The sequence below is a fragment of the Neolamprologus multifasciatus genome, chromosome 3 (genome assembly GCF_963576455.1).
Source record: "Neolamprologus multifasciatus chromosome 3, fNeoMul1.2, whole genome shotgun sequence".
NCBI classification, from domain to species: domain Eukaryota; kingdom Metazoa; phylum Chordata; class Actinopteri; order Cichliformes; family Cichlidae; genus Neolamprologus; species Neolamprologus multifasciatus.
The window spans coordinates 43371788-43391932 of record NC_140441.1 but is presented as its reverse complement, the minus strand read 5'-3'; the positions used below and the strand labels follow the sequence as shown (position 1 = coordinate 43391932).

General features: G+C 40.9%; 1 long non-coding RNA gene across 1 annotated transcript in view; it reads left to right on the top strand.

The window, feature by feature from the left end:
• Positions 1-20145, top strand: part of LOC146523309 (uncharacterized) — a 431764-nt gene that overhangs the window by 159057 nt on the left and 252562 nt on the right. The window lies entirely within an intron of this gene.

Sequence of the window (20145 nt, the reverse complement as noted above, 5' to 3'; positions counted from 1 at the left end):
CAACAGGTGGAGATTTCTCCAAATATTTGAAAATGTTATGTATCTTGAATAATATATTTTCATCTTTATTTTTATAAAAGTATTTTACAATTAAAAAGCAACCAGATTTTTTTCTTTTGCGGTGCAATATTGTTTCTATATCCATTTGATTTTATCCAAAAGTGCCACAATGGCAACTAATCTTTAAATTAGCCGATGCTAATGTTAATTTGAAACAGTTTAATTGTGAATATACAGAATAAGTTCAATAAAAATGTTTATGATGAATTTACAGAGCAGAAATGACAGATGGCACTACAAGAAAGTGAGGAAAGGTGGGGAAAAGAGTCAAAATTCCTCCATACACAAACGTGAATGAGACGAAAGCTAAAAAATGAGAATGTGATGATATAATCAGCAGCCATGCTGCAGCAGAAAGCTGGTGGTGCAGTTAATTTTTCTCCCAGAGAGTTTGTCCCAGGGGATTTGAGAGTCCATATCTTGATTCATGACCGGCAGCGGTGCAGTTGAATGTTTTAAGAGGAACCAGGGGTATACAGACGAGCACAAGGCTTAATAAATAGTGTTCTTAAGAGCCATTCGTAGCTACAGCATACAAAAATGATGATGGATGGGTTTTCTTTGCTCTGCCTCATTCCTTATCCAAATGAAATCCGGGAAGTCCATTCATACCCCTTAAGAGATAATAAATGGAGGAGTTGGCTTGTATAGACCTCATGAGTTGACCTACCTCTTTGCTTACTGTGCTGATATCCATTACTTTCTTCCCCGCTGCCGCTTCCGCTCTATGAACCCACTTTTCAGACTCATCTATTTCCAGGTATCACATTAAAACTATTCATTTGAACATCTGTGATAAATCTTTATCACTTACCGAAATCAATGCATGTGTGCGAATAAAATCAACAACCTAAAGCAGTTATTGCCTAATAAATGCTGCCTAATAAAAGTGCTAAAATTCCTTACGCTGCTTACTGTTTGAGGGAACTGGATACTGTCCCAGCTTGCACTTGGCAAGCTGGCTGATCTCAGTGCAGAGATGGTGAGGTTGTATTTAAACACAGCACCTAGATCAGTATTCCTGTTTAAAAATGATTTAAAAACCTTTATGAGGAGTTACAAAGAGGCACAGCTGACCTCAAATAATGATTTGCAACATTACCCTTCGTGGACAACTCCAACTAGAAATGTTGCAGGAGAAAAGCTGCTAAAAGTCTCGTGGTTAATATATCTGAAGAATCTGTACTGCGCTGTAGTTGATCAAACTATTATTACTTCTACTACACCCGCTAATAAACAGTTTTATGCACCTCGTCCTCAGAGCTTTTGGAGTGATGAGAAAATGAGCAAATCTTTTAGCTAATGGAATGTAGCAGAACTTATAGTGTAAGCTATGACAGCTAAGTACAATTTAAGACTGCTCAGTTATGACTAATCGTAATCACAGTTACTCTGCTTGCAGCTGAGATCATAGTTATTTAATCTAAATACTTAAAGCAATTTTTGTTTGAAGGTTGTGTTAGGAAGAACACCGTGCTCTATCCTCCTGAAGCTGAGAGGTTATTCTTTCTTTGAAAAACACATGTTGGAATCATACCTTGAAACATTAAACACTCTAGATCCTCAGCTGAGCTGAATGCTTGTAATGCAGATGCAGATCCCAGTGCCTCACTGTGTGCTGCCACCAGTGTTGGTCAAGTTACTTGAAAAAAGTAATCAGTAACTAATTACTGATTACTTCCCCCAAAAAGTAATCCCATTACTTTACTGATTACTTATTTTCAAAAGTAATTAATTACTTAGTTACTTAGTTACTTGGTAAAAACACGATTTACAACCTGAATAAGTGATAAAGTGATAGATCTTTCAGCCCAATTCTACTTTTTCTGCATAATCCATCATACAAAATGTAATCAAATGGAAAAGTTTCTTTTTAAAACTTGTTTTATTCGTTTTAATCTTTTAACTTTATGCATCAAGCAAAAATTTAATTATATGCAACATTCTCTGACTGGAAGAAATTTGTTTAATATTTAAACGTATTTTCTGCACATTCCAGCACATAAAATAATTTTTTTGTGTGTTTACACTCACTCTTTCAAATAGATGCAAGTAAAACACAGCAGAAAATAAATAAAGTCAAAGACTAGCGGTCCTGTTGCTCTATTTTCACCTGTAAAGCAGGAGTGGAGTAGGCGGAGGTTTACACTGGTGCAGGTGTGCCGCAGCGGTCAGTGGAAGAATCCGCGAGTTTCTCTGTGAATTTCCCATTACGTCGTTGCGCACTCGGTGCTTGCTTCAAAGTTTAGGGGTTTTTTTTCGCTGTAAAAAGAAGTTTTCGTCCCATGCACAACGGACGCTAATGTTTTTGTCACTTTTTATGGAATCAAACTCAAAGTAAGGTCAGTACTGCCACGCTTTAAACGCTGCACGCTCATACTCTCTCCCGCACTCATATATTATCCATTGTTGCTCTGCACACAGCTGTTGTCACGAACGTCGCACTTGCTTACGTCACTCTCATGAGACATTCTCGTAAAAAAATCACGGTTTTAGTAACGCAGTAACGCAGCGTTCCTACGGGAAAGTAACGGTAATCGAATTACCGTTTTTGCAATAGTAATCCCTTACTTTACTCGTTACTTGAAAAAAGTAATCGGATTACAGTAACGCGTAACGCGTTACTGCCCATCTCTGGCTGCCACTGGTGACTGAGTGTCTGTACTGTATGTAACGTCTTCTGTTTTGGATCCTGCTGATTTTAGTCTTTTTCTGTCCATGGCATTGATGTTTAATGCTCTCTTTACAATATAAGGACAATATCTTTCCCATGAGAAAAGTACCAGACTATTCTTTCAACCTGTCACCTTTACAAATTGTTATTCAGATAAATTCTAGTACAAGTTTTAGTTGTAGAAGAAAAACACCTCTGGCTTTTTTAGTTGGATGATATACCTCTGACTACAACATCTCAGCTGAATTGGTCTGTTCTAACAGTGAATGAAAGCAGCAGTGAAGAATTATGAGCACTGTTTTATTTCACAAACTTAAAGAAAGAAAGAAAATGAAACACCAAATATTGGGCTTAAAAGCTGCACCGGTTCTTGCCTACGGGTATGGGTTTTTGAGAAAAAACAACAACAAAAAACCCCAAAATAGTATGAAGAAACTGAAATATCCTGAGAAAAAAATACATAAAAATGCGTCTGATGGAAAAAAAATGCATCAGTGAAAGAAAAAGTGATGGTATGTCCAAAATGTCACTGAACAGATTCAAAATGTTGGGAAACAAAATTGTCAGATCTGTGAGAGCATTAAGAAAACTGTGATATGCCTCAATGACTACACAAGACAAGAATTATTGCTACATTTTCATCATGTGCTACATCATGCTCCTCTCTGAGATCGCAACTGATGACAGCCGACTGCTCTCATTAAACAATCAGGTCTGTAGTACATATGTCACCGTGGCAAAATATATTACGAGCACCCAAAAAGTCATTTTATTTCCAGTGACTTTAATTATCTTTCTGCCGTTAATACCTCTCACAACTGTACATCCATCATGTCGGTGATTGCTTTGCAGAAGGTGGAGGAGTCTGACAAATATTCGTTCTGCGGTAACTCACAATTAAAGTGAGACTGATGAAATCCTGGCACAGTGGATTTTTAATGAAGCAGCTTTCACTCTTGTTTTGTAGCATGTGAATCTTGCATGTTAACATCAGGAGGTGATGATCAATGTTCGAGCAAATGAGATCCCAGGAGGCTCCTACGTGATGTTATCTTCACGCTTATTTCCATACATAACAGACAGGTACAAAATTAAAAGACAAGGTGGGGGAGATAAAAGGAGGGTTTACCAGATACTGCAGAGTAAAAGACAAATCTACACATGTTATTAGCAAGCATCTGAAACTAATATACCTGAAGTTTAAATACCAAGGCTCTGAACTTGTTTACAGCTATAAAATTGCATATTATGATATGGTTTCTAAGGGCACTGACTCATTTTTTTAACCATTCAGGAAATGCAGTCAGTGTTATTTTCTGTTGCCCAGAACTTGCTGTCTGATTTGTATAAATTGATTTGGAAGAAGAAAAGTGGGTTATGAAAATTCTGGTTTCCACACTGAGATGGTTGACAATTCAATCCATTGTTTGATGGATTCCTTCATCAATTTGCCTGATTTTGTGAGTGTATTTTGCTAATTGGGTGCACGCATATACTATATATTACCAATATATATCATTGTATTATACTGTTATCCAAACAGTGCAGTATTTGCAAATAGTACTGATAGTAGCTGTTGAAATTAACTTTGTAGAAACAATAAATTATTAGGATGTTTTTATTGGGGTCTATGAATAATACTAAAATAATCATAATCTCTGGGTTTTCATCAGACTGAAAAAATATTTTTAATTTTTAAATTTTCCATTATTGTCATAGTTATTTGGAGAGCAATCAGAAAAATAATGACTTGTTCCATCCTGATCTTTATATTCCTCTTCATTTAAAAATATTACGATTAGAGCTGGACTCTAAAGCTAAATATTGTTTGATGCAAAAAGCAAACAAAGCATAAAAATGTCATGTTTTCCATGTTTGTAACCCTCTACACATGCGAACTATAAATACACGAATGTGCAGTCACATCAAAAATAGCTCCTATATATGGTTTTGTTGAAATGGCATGGACTAATAAAGGTTTTAGTGTTTGTACCATCACCAGTGTAGCGCCGCTAAGAGATGAAGTTGTGTATTTCTGGAGTGTGTGCCAGATTTTCCCAAACGATGCACCATCCTTGGACCAAGCCAGATTGAGAGTATCAATTTTCCTAATTCTGGATTTTATGAATTGGGAACTCCAGTTTGAGAAAGCACAGTCCCTCTTCTAACTTTTGTTTTCTATGGGGTACTAAACTATGCAAAAAATGCATATTCTTCTAGAAATGGGAGGGGTGGGGTCAGGGTTTCTAGGAGTTGGACTAACTGTGCAGCATAGATGGGTATAGGTGCCACGTCATGCTGCCTGTAGTGACAAAGATACTAACAAAAGCAAAAGTAGAGAAACTCAGTCAGGATAAGGAAAGAGTAATGGTGTTTGGCCCCCACCTGAAAAATGATTCCTATTTTGGGACAAGCACAAGAAAAGGGAGTGATATTGTTGTCACCAGTTTCTTTTGCACCAAAGCAGCTGAAAATGATAAACAGTTTATGTTTCCAAACTGGGTAGACTGATATCCTTGAAGTTTGTCTGACGTTGTGTTATTACACTGTGATGATTGAATGTTGTTCTGCAGTGTATACCCTGATATTTATGTTGGTTTCAATGGCATTTGCATTCACTTTCATATCACAGAAAGAAAAATTAACTATTTGCACTGGTGGCGAGTTACCCTCTCTGTCTGGAGTAGTTGTCAATTATATTGTTTTCCAACCACTGATAAACCTTTTATTTTTCTTACTCGAAGGGCAAAGTCACCAAGGCCTCACAAAATGCGACAACTCTAGGATTTCTGTCTTAATTACAAGAAATTTGCACATATATCAGATTGGATGAAATGTTTGGCTGATCACTGAAGGGCAGATCATTGTGAGTCTGGCGTTATTTTTCAGCAGCGACTACACAGTGACTTGGGGATTGTGTTTATTTCCATCCTTACATCTGGAGCCTGTCGCAGCCTGTTGCATGGCTAATGCTGAGAGACAGACAAGTCAATTACTTGCACTCACATTTACGCAGTTAACCTAACCACACTAAATGCATGTCTTTGGACTGTGGGAGGAAGCTGCAGTACCGGGAAAGAACCCATGCAGACATGGGGAGAACATACAAACTTCACTAGCCAGGTGTTGGACCATCAGGATCTTCTTGCTGTGGGACACCAGTGCTAAGCACTACGGGTGCAACAATACTCGTATCAATATTGAACCGTTCGATACAGTGCTATCGGTTCTGTACGCATATGTATCGAACAATACAATTTAAAAAAAAATTTATATTATCAACTTTTCTTCTGACGATGCTGTCTGTGTTGAGCGCTCAGTGGATCTGCGTTCGACTACTCCGCCTAGGCTGCACTGTCGAGTGCAGGTCCACTGAGCGAGCGCAAGCTAGCAAGACAGAAGCTAAGCTCGTTGCAACATGGCAACTGCCTCAATGCTACCCGAAATTGAGCCTCCCCCACCCTCATTCAGATCTGGCCTTTGGAACTATTTTGGTTTTCATGTGACGTATGACCCTGAAGGTAAGCGCGTCATGGACAAAAGTAAAACAGTATGTTGGATGTGCCACGCAATGCTCAATTGATGGGAACTAGTGCGTTAGCGCAGTTAGCTTGTTAACGTGTTGACGCTGTCCAGCCCCACGCACGGGGCGAACCGCGGTAACTCATTAACAAAGATTTGCCGCGTTATGGCGTTAAAGTCATTTCAACGAGATTAACGCTGACAGCACTAGTGGGAACACAATGAATATGACTGCACATTTACGCCGACATCATCCTAGTGCAAAGACAAGTGGAAGCAGACAAAAACAACAAACACGCATGCTACAAACTTTACCCGAGTCATTTAGACAGCCGTTAGCACATGATTCTCCTTATGGGGACCTGATATGTTTAATATGCTGCTGAGAATATAGCCCAGAAGAAGCGTATAGTATAGCTTTTATTTTGGAAAGAGCCATTTCTCTGCAATAAACTCTCTTTTCCAAAGATGAGTGATTTCTCGATCAGATAGATTTATTTATTTTTTTTATTACTTTGTTGTTTCAGCAACATTAAATTTAAAAACTGTACTTTTGAGTTAAAATATATATTTATAATTTTAATAAATTACAAATTAAAAAGGCATGAACATTTTTTTTTGTATCGAAAAAATATCGAACTGTGACACCAAAGTATCGAACCGAACCGTGAATTTTGTGTATCGTTGCACCCCTACTAAGCACCATGTCACCATGATGCTCAAATCCAGTGATCCATCTACTAAATCAACTGCACTTTGAAATTTGGTAACCATTATCTTCATAACACCTGGCAGGTCAAACAACTAGTAAGACACTGGGTCTGGGATTAACTTTGTATTCTAAGCATACCCAGTTTCAGAATCTTGAAGCCACACAAACACCCACCCAGGACAAACAATCATTCATGCTCACGCTCATGCCTACAGCCAATGTAGAATTTAACCTAATATGCATGGCTTTGAAGTGTGACAGGAAGCAGCTGGACAGCACTCATACATGAAGACCTGGACCAACATTATTATGATGATGTAGGAACAGCACCAACACGGGTCTCCTACAAGTCTCCTACATGCTTTCTGACTTTACATTTATTGCCTTTCTGTAAGATTTCCCTTTGGGCTCTCCAAATAGGTTAAAAAACAAAACAAAACATTCAATGACACTTTAAGCCGAATGATGAACCGACAAAGGAAAGCTGTTAGTCTGCAAACTAAATGCTAACAGAGAAGTGAGCTCTGCAAAATGCTGTAATAAACAATCCAATTCTGAGCAACACAGGAGTGAGATTTCTCATTTTTAAGGTGTAATTCAATATGGCACAGCAGAATTATCCCTATCCAATCCCATTCAGCCTGTAAATTACATCATTCCCTTCTGCTTGTGTTGTGGATACATTTTCATCTTATTCTCTGTGTTGTTTATTGAGAACAGCTTAAAGATTATTGAAATGTTAGCTGAAGCAGTTACGTCTTTTTCTGAACAGTTTGACACATTCACGCACATACATCGACTGTGACAGGTGACAGGTGCAAGCATGCACTGTGGCCTTCACGACTGATATGTGCATATAAACGTGTGTTTAGATGTTTAGATGGGTATAAACACACATACTCTTGTGCACAACACTTGGAAATACATAACACTGATATACTGAAAAAGTCTCATTGCTGTTCGTCTTTAAAAAAAATTATGCTCACCTTGTCACACTCAACAAAGTAGGATATTTAGAGGAGGCTATCTCTGTTAAATACACCACCTTTAAATGCAAAATTGCTGATGGAGACACAGAAAAACACAAGATGTTTAGAATCTGGCGGTAGTAGAAGTATAGTTTTGATTTGATACAGCTGCAGCGTGATGCTGAGGTTCACATGAAAGTCTATTAACTTATTAATGAAAGCATAAGACTTGCTCTTGCTCTTATCAAATGGCAAAAGACAGCTGTAAATGAGAAATTCTACCTTATGAATTAATTCATGAAATGAGTGACTCTAGGCATCAAAATATTAATAGATTTTGCTGTTTGCTCATAGTCACTTTGAAGGCTTGGCGTAGTCTTTTTCATTTATCTGACAGAATGTGTTGTGGCCACCTTCTTGTTCAGAGATGCTCACGATGCCTGTACTGGTCCAGTCATGTCCTTTTTCTCCTAGGGGTGGGTAGATATGATGCCCAACTGAGTCCTGTAGTCTGTTTATAGCAGACTGTGTCAGTGGTGCTGTTGTAATTGATGATTAGGTTCATTTGAAACTTTAATGAATTAGAAAGAGCTTAATTTAAAAAAAAAATTTAAATGAAAATTCTGCAAGCATAAGCAAATCATCACCAACAGCAAACAAGGCAAACTAGCTGAAACAAGTAAATTGCAAAGGGATGATAGATGACAGCTATTTAATAGTGCATGATGCTGAGAATAAGATTTAGCAATCTTGGCAACAAAAAAAATCATGTCCATATATATTTTTAGGGTGTGCATGTTTAAGCGGTACTGGAGATAGTAGTCAGTTAAATAAATGCTTATTTTGTCATTTAAATAAGTGATTGCATGTCAGTTGTTACTAAACCCATGAATGATCCCATGTTCAAAGTGAAACCACATTCTGCACAGGCATGCAGAAGATAGCATGTAAAAACGAAAACCGCCAGCCAGCTAATAACTAACTAATCCGACATCATGTACATGCAACACATGTGACTCATACATATACATGTAAGATGTTTAACCTCACCCGTTAGATTGTGCAGTTTTGAAAGCTCTTGGCTTTTTAGACAAGTTTAACAGCAAGGAAGTGACATCTTTACAATGACAAAACAGAGGAGAGTCATTCATCTGCTGTCGCCCCAATTGGTAAGTTGGTGTTACTGTGCGACTTCAGTGTTGTAATGGGTTGCGTCAGAATCACAACACAAATACTACACGAAAGAGACCAGCATGAGGCAGAACTATTTCTTTTGTAGTGTGGCTCCTTTTTCCTCCCACAAATCAACAAACTTTGTCAACTGTTGCCACACAAGCAGCTGTAGCACTACTTCAACGCATGGCTCAAAAGTTGGAGATATTATTAATAGCTGGACCCAAGCTGTGTCTTCCTCCAGTGCTGCACAAGAATTGTGAAGTGTAGAGAAAAAGTCTGGCACAGCTTTATTTCTCTGCTATGCAACATCAAGTTATATCAATACAAACAATGTTATCCAAGTCTGTATTTCTTAAGGAAAATATATTGGTATACATTAAAAACTCTATATATTCTACAGCCCTTTGTCAACCTTGTATGTGTCAATTAAAAAACAAACACAAAAAGGAATAAATATTTATATCTTTGTAGCGAACAGTGTTGGGAGAAGCCTTAGAGACAACAAAGTGTCTCGTTTTTACTCTCAGGAGATGCAGCGCCTCGGTCTGGGTAACAAACCTGTATCTGCTGCTCATTCCTCTCTGCTCTCACTGAACATAGATGCCTGCAGCGGGAGAGCAAGACATTGCCCTGATAGGTCAGTACCGGTGACCCAGAGGTTATGTCCATCTTTTGTACACAGTCCATGGGGAAAAAGCCACCCATCACCCGGCACTAATTTATGGCCACAAAACACTTCATAACCTGGAAGCTGTTAGAAAAAAAAACAGCATTTAGTTCTAATTTTGCTCCGTACTCATAAATACCAATTACTGGAGCTTACACTCACAAATGGAGAAGCTGATGTCATAGTGTGCATAAACATCTTCTCTTTCTTAGCCAAACAGGTCGGCAGTACAAAGCTGAACCATTTTCCTAAAAGCTCTTCGCTCGTTTCGCACACGCACACACTCATTAGCCGTGATAGAGTGCCATGTAGTAATGAGTGGCTCCTGGTTGCGTGATAGAGCTCAAGTGTCTTCAGAGGCAGTGAGGTCAGCCGACTGCCGCTTCGATGCCACAGCAGTTTAATTAGAGCATTCTATAATGGAGCCCTATCTGGAAAAGGCCTTAATGAGCACCTAGTCTTTCTATGTGTCCTTAATTTGTTCCACATAACTGAGGCCATGAATAATCTCAAACTGTGAACGATTATCTAAGGCCAGTGGGGGTTGGGTGAGGAGGTGAGGAGGGGATTATGGGTGAAATGTGTTTTTGGGAGTGCTTTTAGCTTTGCTCAGCCACCATAGAGCTGAGAGCTGGGCGGTGGGGTGCAGCTTCGAGGTGCGGACAATGTGGTTTCTGCCAGCCATGGCATGGACTTTACATTCCCCAAACACACGCACACAAGCTTAAGGATGGTGGTTGCCATGGCAACTGGGCAAAAATAGTAGAAGAGGGACGACTCGGGGCACACATGCTCATCAGCACGCAAACCCTTTCAGAAGCTGTGTGATTTTTGCAATCTTTCAACACGTTTGTGTCCTCCCATCCTGACATGCTTCCATCCCTCCCTCGAGCTCTCTTTCTTCCCCTTCCGCTTGCTCTGCTCTCGTTTTTTCCCCCCACACCTTGTCTTAGTGAATACTGTATGTGTGTCAGACAGTGTAATCCACTGACAGCCAGATTGATAGCTAAGTGTGGTGTGTTTGTATGGCTTCATTCCAGCAGCAGAGGTTTGGTTGCAGCTACCTGTGTTCATTCATCATCCTCCTCTCTGCCCCGCAGACTGGATTTTTCTCTGCTGTGCTTCTCTGCTCACACACACACACACACACACACACACACACACACACTAATGCTTTTGTCCCTATGTATTGCACACATACTGTTCAGTGTATAAAAACTCACTCTTGTGGATGCACACACTTACTTTCACATACATGCATCAGCAGCCATGTGTTCACGCTGACACAAGCACACTCACATTCATTCATACATACAAGACAAACTTCACAAACACACACACACACACACACACACACACACACACACACACTTTTGTTAGGCTTTCCTTTTCCAAGCTCTCTTATGCCCTGTTTTCACACATTGTATCCACTTTTTATTCCAACTCCACCAGCCCTCTTCTTTCCCCAGCACCCTTCACCCTCTTTACCCCCTTCCTGCTGCATTCGCAGCTCTGCCTGGCTCCCTTCCATTCACGCACCACTCCTTATACATATTTGACTTGTAAATTGAAGCTCTATTTGTGTCATGCCCAAGAGGTGCTGTCAATTAGTCTAAACACCGTGACGCTTCTCGTGAGGAGAGAGTGAGCGAAAAGAGATAGATAGAGAGAGAGAGCGATGAAGGCAGGGAGAGAGCGACAGTATGAGGAGGACCAGAGAAAAGGAAAAGAGACGGTGATAGGAAGTGAAGTAAATTCGAGAGGAAAAGAAGGTGGCAATTAGGAGGTTTGTACTTGGTGTTCCAAACACAGAGGGTCCCCACGGTGTTACAGCAGATCCCAGATCAGTGTGAATGTCATCAGACAAAAGTCCCACTCCAACCTGCTGAGCATCTTGACGATAAGCGCTGATAAGACGGTCACCCACAGAGAGCTGCTGAATGCTGGGAGTGTTGGGACTCATGCTCAAGGATCTGCATGTGCTGACAGTCTAGCACAGGGGTGGGCAACTCCAGGCCTCGAGGGCACAGCTGATTTAAATGGCTAAATTAGCTCCTCACCATGCCCTGAAGTTCTCCAGAGGCCTGGTAACGAACTAATCATGTGATTCAGGTGTGTTGACCCAAGGTGATCTAAAAGCTGCAGGACACCGGACCTCGGGGCCTGGAATTGCCCACCCCTAGACCCCTGGTCTAGCATGTGTTAGACAGCCCTGCTTGGCATAATGTACACTGACACAAGGATGAAAACAATTACTCACAGCACACACACACACACGTAATTTAAATGAATTTAATTGGTATTTTTGCAAACAAAACCTCTGTGTTAAAAGTAGTCAGTGCTATTTTATTATTTTATAGAGCTACATAGATCTATTGGAAAGGCTACGGTGTAGCTATATACCCTAATGCTGTATCCTGCGCCTGGTGTGCGCACCTTCACAGAAATGTAACTACGTCTCGCAGTGATACAGAGCTCAGCTGTGATAGGTTTTTCTCATTTCCATATCCCTCACAATATGAGCATGGACAGAGCTGGTTCTGAAATCTTTTTTCCTCTCTGTATTACCATAAAAGTAACTGTTGTGAGCTCCAAGTCCAACAAATAACAGCTTAATTTCACCTGTGATGACAGAACAATCCAGAAACAGCAGCAGGGATTCAGTGCAGTATGCTTTAGTGTATGGTTACACTGATGGCCAGATATGGCCACAGTAAGTTTTTGGCTTGTACAGTTAGGTCCATAACTTACTGGGCAATTAAGGTCCTGGGTTTGATTCCACCAGCTGGCTGGGGCCTTTCTATGTGGAGTTTGCATCTTCCCCCTGTACTCTGGTTTCTGCAAGACATGCAGTCTTGCATGTCTTGCAGGTTAGTTGGGGCTAGGTTAGTTGGTGATTCAAAATTGGCCTTAGATGCGAATGTGACTGTGAGTGGTTGTCTGTCTGTCTGAAAATAGATGGAAGGATACAATTTTTTATAATTTTAATTCGTACCCCACCACAGGTAATCAGACAATTCTAATGTAGACTTTTATGTTTACTTTAAGGTGTTTAACAAAAAAGGATAAACTATTAAGGAGTTGTAGCCAGTTTCATAGATCAAACAGTTTCAAAGGTATTGAGACAATTGACTGATGGGGAGGTTTGCAGGCAGCCAAAGCTGATTCTGTTTATTTCTTGACAAGTCAGGCTGATAAAAGTTGTGAGCTGAGTCCAAGTGTTGAACTCGCATTTGGTGCCTGGTGACCAGAACATGGGGTCCACAGGGATATTAATGCACTTGCTTAAAAATCAAAATAAACTGTTTAGTGAGTCAGGAAAAACTTTGAGAGTGTCCAAATCAACAATGTGGTTCATTATTTAAATGGAATGGACTGGCCAGCTCAGCGGGACCAAATAACCTGAAAAACCACAGAAGACAATCAAACTGGATGATTGCATTTTTTTTTTCATTGCTAAGAAAATCACTGCACAACATCTAAACAAGCCCAGAACCATCTTGATGAGGTAGGCATACTATTGTCAAAGTCAACAATAAAAAATGGCTAAAGCACTTCTGGATGGATGCAAACTGCATGTCGTTGCCTTGTACCTGTGCATGTGCAATGACAATAAAGTTGAATTCTATTCTATTCTAAAAAAAAAAAGCCTTCATGAATGGAAAATCAGAGGATTTACAACAAGGTGCAAACCACTCACTTGCCAGAAGACATTTAAAAGGCTCTGTGCAGCTCTGAAAAAAGATATTCTTATACCACAATGTTATGCATGGGCATGTATGGCTGCCAACATAATTAAATCACTAATGTTTATTGATGATGTGACAGCTGATAGAAGTAGCAGGATGAATTCTGAGTGATGCCGGGCTGCACTTTGTGCTCAGATTCAGGCAAAATGCTGAAAAACTGATTGCACAGATAGATAATTACCCATGCCATACTGTGGAAGTAACACAAGCACTTCTCAAAGATATTGGATATTCTTCAATGGCTAACTCAGTCAATCGATTACTAGAGTCTTCAGTCAGTCACTGACTGCAAAGGACTTCCATTCAAGTTTTAAAAGCAAAACTGTAATTCCTGAACAGCTAATGTGACGGATTTTTCTTTAAACCCCTTGAATTAAGTCTAAAAACACATCTGCACTTTAAACACATCTTGTTTAATTTAAAATTGTCACCGTTGTAATTCACAAAAAATGAGTCATGTTCATCACGTGTGGCTACTCTGCTCCGTGTGTGCCTTTTTCTCCTTGATACAGAGGATGGGGAGCAGAGGACACACACACACACACACACACACACACACACACACACACACACACACACTGTGAAGTCAAAAAACAGCAGAAGACACATCTCATTGAGCTTAAATGAAACAAGTACACATAGACACCATGAACCTTCTATTTCAATATGATAGCAAACTAAACTGAAGCTAATAAATGGCACTAATGTCCGATAAACCCGATTAACAGCTCAGACATTGTTGATCAGTCACCTTCATGTTTTATGCCAGTTATCCAACCATAAGATATCTGGTTGACTCAGCAGTATGTACCATAAATACTTAATCGCAAGGTGTTGGAGGTTGCTGTCAAGGGTACAAGTGTCCTGAAAAGACTTTTTTCATGGCAGCAGTCTTAATCTTAAAAATAGATTGTTCACAGGAAAGAACTAACAGAAAATGTATTAAGAGCCGCGGGGCATCTGGAAAAGCACAGGTCTAAGTAACAGCATTAGTGATGGCTCTGTTCCAATCACGTATCCCAGCAAGCCTTGAAAAAGAGCAAGCGTGCACAGTGTCAATTCCAGAACACTCACACACCTTGTAATGATGCTAATTGTAAGTATAAACTGTACAACTTTACCTGCTGTGACATTTCAGATTGTCTGCTGTGGAAGGTGTCTGTGGCAACTACCGATCTTTACAGTAATAGTCTACAGCCCAGCCCATGCAGCAGTATATGAATGAGTAACCTCGTATTGTGGATGGATTATCTCAGTTGTTCTCCTGGCTGAAGTTTGGTCCTTTTACAGCATCCTGCCATGCGATTGCATTTGTTCCTGACCACCGAGAACACTCACGTTAACTTTTATTGAGTGGAAAAAAAGTTAGCTTGTTTATATCATGCTAACATAGCTGTGTCGCTAGCAGTCACGTAGCACATTTAAACCAGCTAGCCAAACTTCAGTAACCCTACAAACGTCACTGCTGTTTAGTTTTCTGTCTTCATTTATGTTGGAAGTGATAACAGAGCTGTACGTTTGAATTTGTTTCCAAAACCCCGCAGTCAGGACATGCTATATTGTATTTAGATAGAAGCTAGCGAGCTAACTTCGTGCTAACTTCTAACTCTGTTAAATGTCATAAATTCCATTTTCATGGATGCCTGGATGTTAAACTCAATTGTTACACCTGGTAGAGCAGAACGCTGATATTAAAGATGAAAGACTTTAGACAGTTTTTTAACTCTCAGTAATGCCATAGTGATCGTTTGATATATGGACCTGCAGCGGAGTTTAGGCCCAGACACGGCTAGTGACGTCAGACTTAACGACTGGATAGCAGCTGAAACTTGTGAGGCTTGCACGTGGTCAGATGCCTTTATTAGAGGTTCATTTCTGTTGATGATTGATTTGTTATGTATAATCAATGAATTACTCTGGCAACTGTTCTTGGCTCGGTGTTGTGTTTGTTGCATTTCAAATCGCTAAATGTTATAACACAGTTAAAGAGGGATTCTGTTTCATTGTCATTTCACATGCTGTTGCATATTGACACGGGACCGAGTGGTCTGTACTGAAACTGGTCAGGCGCAGAAACCCAGACAGAGACAGCAGGTGGTTTAACAATATTTAATTGGTTAGGCTTAAACTTTGGTAACGTGTTAAGGAGAAAAGCAAATAAACTGTAGAGCTTGACGTGGCGTGGCCTGGGTAACGAGGCTAAGGGGTATGCAGGACTACGGAGTTAGGGAGTTAGTGGAGGTAGCCCTTAAGTGGAAAGTAATTTGTATAGCAATTCTTATTTGCAGGAGGAGGAACAGAGTGTTAAGAGGGGGAAGACGAGAATCCAGGCAAGCTGAGTGGCGTGGAAAGGCTGACCTGAGATCCGGAGGTTTCAGATGGAGGTTGATGGCAGGAGGGCAGGCAGGTGAGGCACAAAGTGATTTCCACAATGATTGCTTGGTATCCTTAGTCCGCGTGTAAAGCGTGAGCCAAAGGTTTGAGCCAAGGTGAATCCAGAAACTGCAGCACAAGAAAGTTTCATTAACAAGGTAAATCACCTTGTTAACACAAGGGCCTGTTACCAACACACAAGGGCCTGTTACCAACACACAAGGGCCTGTTACCAACACACAAGGGCCTGTTACCAACATAGGTTGATGATGAACTGGCGGGGACTGAACGTCAGCGTGAGGCTTAAATCACTCTGGCATGATTGCCTGCAATTGGATCCAGGTGTGGAGGAGGTGGCCCTGCCCAGGGATGTATCCCAGGTAGGCTCAGGAGCCTTGTGGAAATTCCAGCCATCCACCGCGGACCATGAGACATAGATTAGCAAACAGGAAGCATCTGCTGATAATACTACCCTGTCGATTGGGCTCTAGTAATAATGAATGAACTGTGATATCCAAAACAGAAATTTCCTACTGTCTATTGTTACAAAATCAGTTCGGTTCTTTTTATTCCTCAGGCATCCAGAGACGGCACCGGACTCAGTAGTCATTTTAACAAAAACCTTTATTCATCTTCAGTTAAGCATGCATCTTCTAGAAGGGGAGATGTGCAAGGCCGGTGTCCCTCTGCAGATCTTCCACTCCTTTGTTTGTTACAGTCAACTTTATAGAAGCGACCCCATCATAAAACCCCCACGGTGTGCTGCAAACTCTGTGTTTGTGTGTGTATGCGCGAGCACATGAGTGCCTGTATGTGCGTGTAACTGTGTGTATGTGTGAGTGCACGTGAGTGAGTGTGCATGTAGGTGTGGGTGCGTCGTAACAGTCAAAGCACTGTGTGTGTGTCTCTGTGTATGTGACTTCCTGAATAAAAGTAATCTCTTTTATTATTACAAACACTCTGCATCCACTGGGTCATTGGCCTCTTGTTGTCTTACATTTACAGATAAGGTGGAGAGTCTCCTGCAAACCTACTTCTAAGTTATAACAATTATGACCGTTTATTAGATTAAAGCATCAGCATCAGCAACCCCAACTGTAGCTTCCTGTCTCCTTTTATGACAGCAGACCCCCAGTGTCAATAAATTCCTTTCCCTCTAAACAATCACACACACTCTCAGGCTACAGCTAAGCCAAACTGAAACACAGACGAATCCTTCCTTATTCCTCTGATCTAAACAAATTTAACACATCATATTATAATAATTATTTTCTTGTACTCACACTATCAATAACTACTAACAATGCTGATTCATAATAAATATAAATTTTTATTATTTTCATTATTATTAAATCTCACAGTACTTCCAGTACTGATCTTTTTCTTTAGTGGTTGGCAAATAAACAAATATTTGTTTTGGTTGAAACTCCGAAGCCCCCAAAACATCATAATTCCCAGAAAAGAAACAGCTTGTTTGGCAAATCTGTGTTCCCCTTAGCTCAGCTGACACCCCCACAAACACATATGGTAGGGCAATCGCAGCTGATGTTACCTTTGCTTAAAGAAAGACTTTAAACTGTTTGAAACTGTTATGCTGAGGTCCAGAAACAAGCACACAAGAGGAAAAGTACAAAAGGCACAGTGAGGCTCCCTGATGCCACTGGCAGCTGAAACACTACAGCATGCCTTTTATGTTTATTTCCCAAGTAAAGCCAGCTCTGCATCAGTATTTTAGGGTTGTAGTCTTTGAACCAAAGCTCAGCATTCAGGCCGCAGGTGTCCGTGGACTTGCCTGTCAAGTGTCTGCGTCCTAAACCAAGGACACAACAGGAGGATTACCTCACCTGTACACTCGTCTTTGGGGACTTCAGACAACGTCTGTTCCTGCAGGAGCCCCCCCCTCTGTCATAAATACTGCCTCGGGGTGCGTGATCACACACCCGATTAAACACACAAACAAACACACAGGCATCTCACAGCTCATTTAAACTTTTACTTTAGAGAGTGGCAAATAAAAAAATTGAATCTGAGGCTGCACCGCACCCATGTGTGCGACCGGTGAGACAAGTGCAACGCTGTAAACCTGCTTGGCAGTGAGGGTGGCTGCCGAGACGGCGTTGTTGTTGATTGTCAAGCCACCCAGTGATGTCATATTTCTTGTGAAAGCTGCTGTAGTGTATTTACAGCTGAGCTATCTGCCTGTGGGGAAATGATGCTGCTGCTTTGTTTTGGCTTTTTGCTGCTTTTGTGTGTGTTTTGGATTGGGCGAATGTGGAGCAGAGCGCTCCCTGTAGGAGGAGCAAGAAAGCTGTCAGATTTAGCGGGGGAATATTTGAGATGTCTTATCGTTGTGTGATCCCTGCATGTGTGCGCATCATATTTTATAGATTGGTGAGTAAACGGGAAAAGCGGCCAAAAAAGGCACAACTCACAGTTGGATTGAAGATTGGATGATGACATCGGGAGGAAACACCACACAAAATGGAGCAGAGACGCCTTGTTCTTCTTTCCTTCCTTACCTTTACTAACCTCTGCTCCAGATTTACAAACAGAGCCTTTGATTTGATACCGTGTCTCTCTGCACGAGCTGATTCAATCCCTGCAGAGGCAGTGGCGCATAGACTCTTGACTCACTGTTTTTAACTTGATTATTGTGAAAGCTTTTTTCGTGCTCGGAGGATGGGGGAAGAATAAAAGACATACAAAACCAACACAGTACTCACATTTTGTCACAGCAAGATCTCATAGAGAGTGTCTGTCATATTCTCTAATTGGCTATGGTGACATTTTAACTAGAAGGGAACTTTTGACTTTTAATTCCAAGAAAATTTCCATCCTGAGGTTGAAATTAGCAGCTGCGAAAGCCAGTCTGTGGTCATGCATTTACATCCACATGCATGCTCGAGCCTCGTTTATAAATAATAGCACTAGCATGGTTTCTGCATTAATCCTCATTCAACTTTAAGCTAAGATTTATCTTGGACCTGAAGAGTCCTTTTCTCTGTGCCAGCACAGCACAAAATCGCTCTTACTAACTTGATCGTGAAATATTAATGCTGTGTGTATATCTTGATTAAGGGGGATTGCAGATTTTCTCCTGCAGAGGGTGAATGATGGACAGTTTTGGATTAGTGCCACTTTTGGCTGTTAAATGCAGACTGTATATAAAAGTTAGAGACAGCCACTGTGACACCCATGGGATTCCACTGATGTAAAAGCCCTGAGTTTGCCATTTTAGTATTTCTGAAACCAGACACAATGAATGAAGGGTGGATTTAACGAAGCGCCCTAATTGCAGCACAGTGGTTAGCACTGTTGCCGTACTGTAAGAAGGTCCTGAGTTCAATTCCAGGCCGGGGTCTTTCTGTGTGGAGTTTGCATGTTGTTTGCCTGGGTCCTCCCTGGGTAGTCTGGCTTCATCTCACAGTCCAAAGACGTGCAGTTAGTGGGCATAGCTTAATTGATCAAATTGCCCATAGGCGTGAATGGTTGTCTTTGTCTATGTGTTAGCCTGGCGACCTGTCCAGGGTGTACCCTGCCTTTCGCCTTATGACAGCTGGGATAGGCTCCAGTGCGCACCCTGAAAAGGATAAGCGGAAGCGAATGGTTGGGTGGTTTTGGCCCTAATTACCAGGGGTGCAACGATACTCGTATCGATATTGAACCGTTCGGTACGCATATGTATCAAACAATACAAAATTTTTAATTTTTTTTTTATCAACTTTCCTTCTGATGGTGCTGTCTGTGTTGAGCGCTCAGTGGATCTGCGCTCGACAGTGCAGCCTAGGCGGAGTAGTCGAACGCAGATTCACTGAGGGCAGGGTAGGCTAGCGAGACAGAAGTTAAGCTCTAGTTGCAACATGGCAAATTGAACCTCCCTCACCCTAATTCAGATTTGGCGTTTGGAACTATTTTGGTTTTCATGTGACGTATGAAGGTAAGCACGTCATGAACAAAAGTAAAACAGTATGTCGGATGTGCCACGCAATGCTCAATTACATTGATGGGAACTAGTGCGTTAGCGCAGTTAGCTCGTTAACATGTTGGCCGTCCAGCCCCATGCACGGGGCGATCCGCGGTAGCTCGTTAACGGAGATTTGCCGTGTTGTGGCGTTAACGTCATTTCAGATTAACGCTGACAGCACTAGTGGGAACACAACGAATATGACTGCACATTTACGGCGACATCATCCTAGTGCAAAGACAAGTGGAAGAAGACAAAAACAACAAGCACGCATGCTACA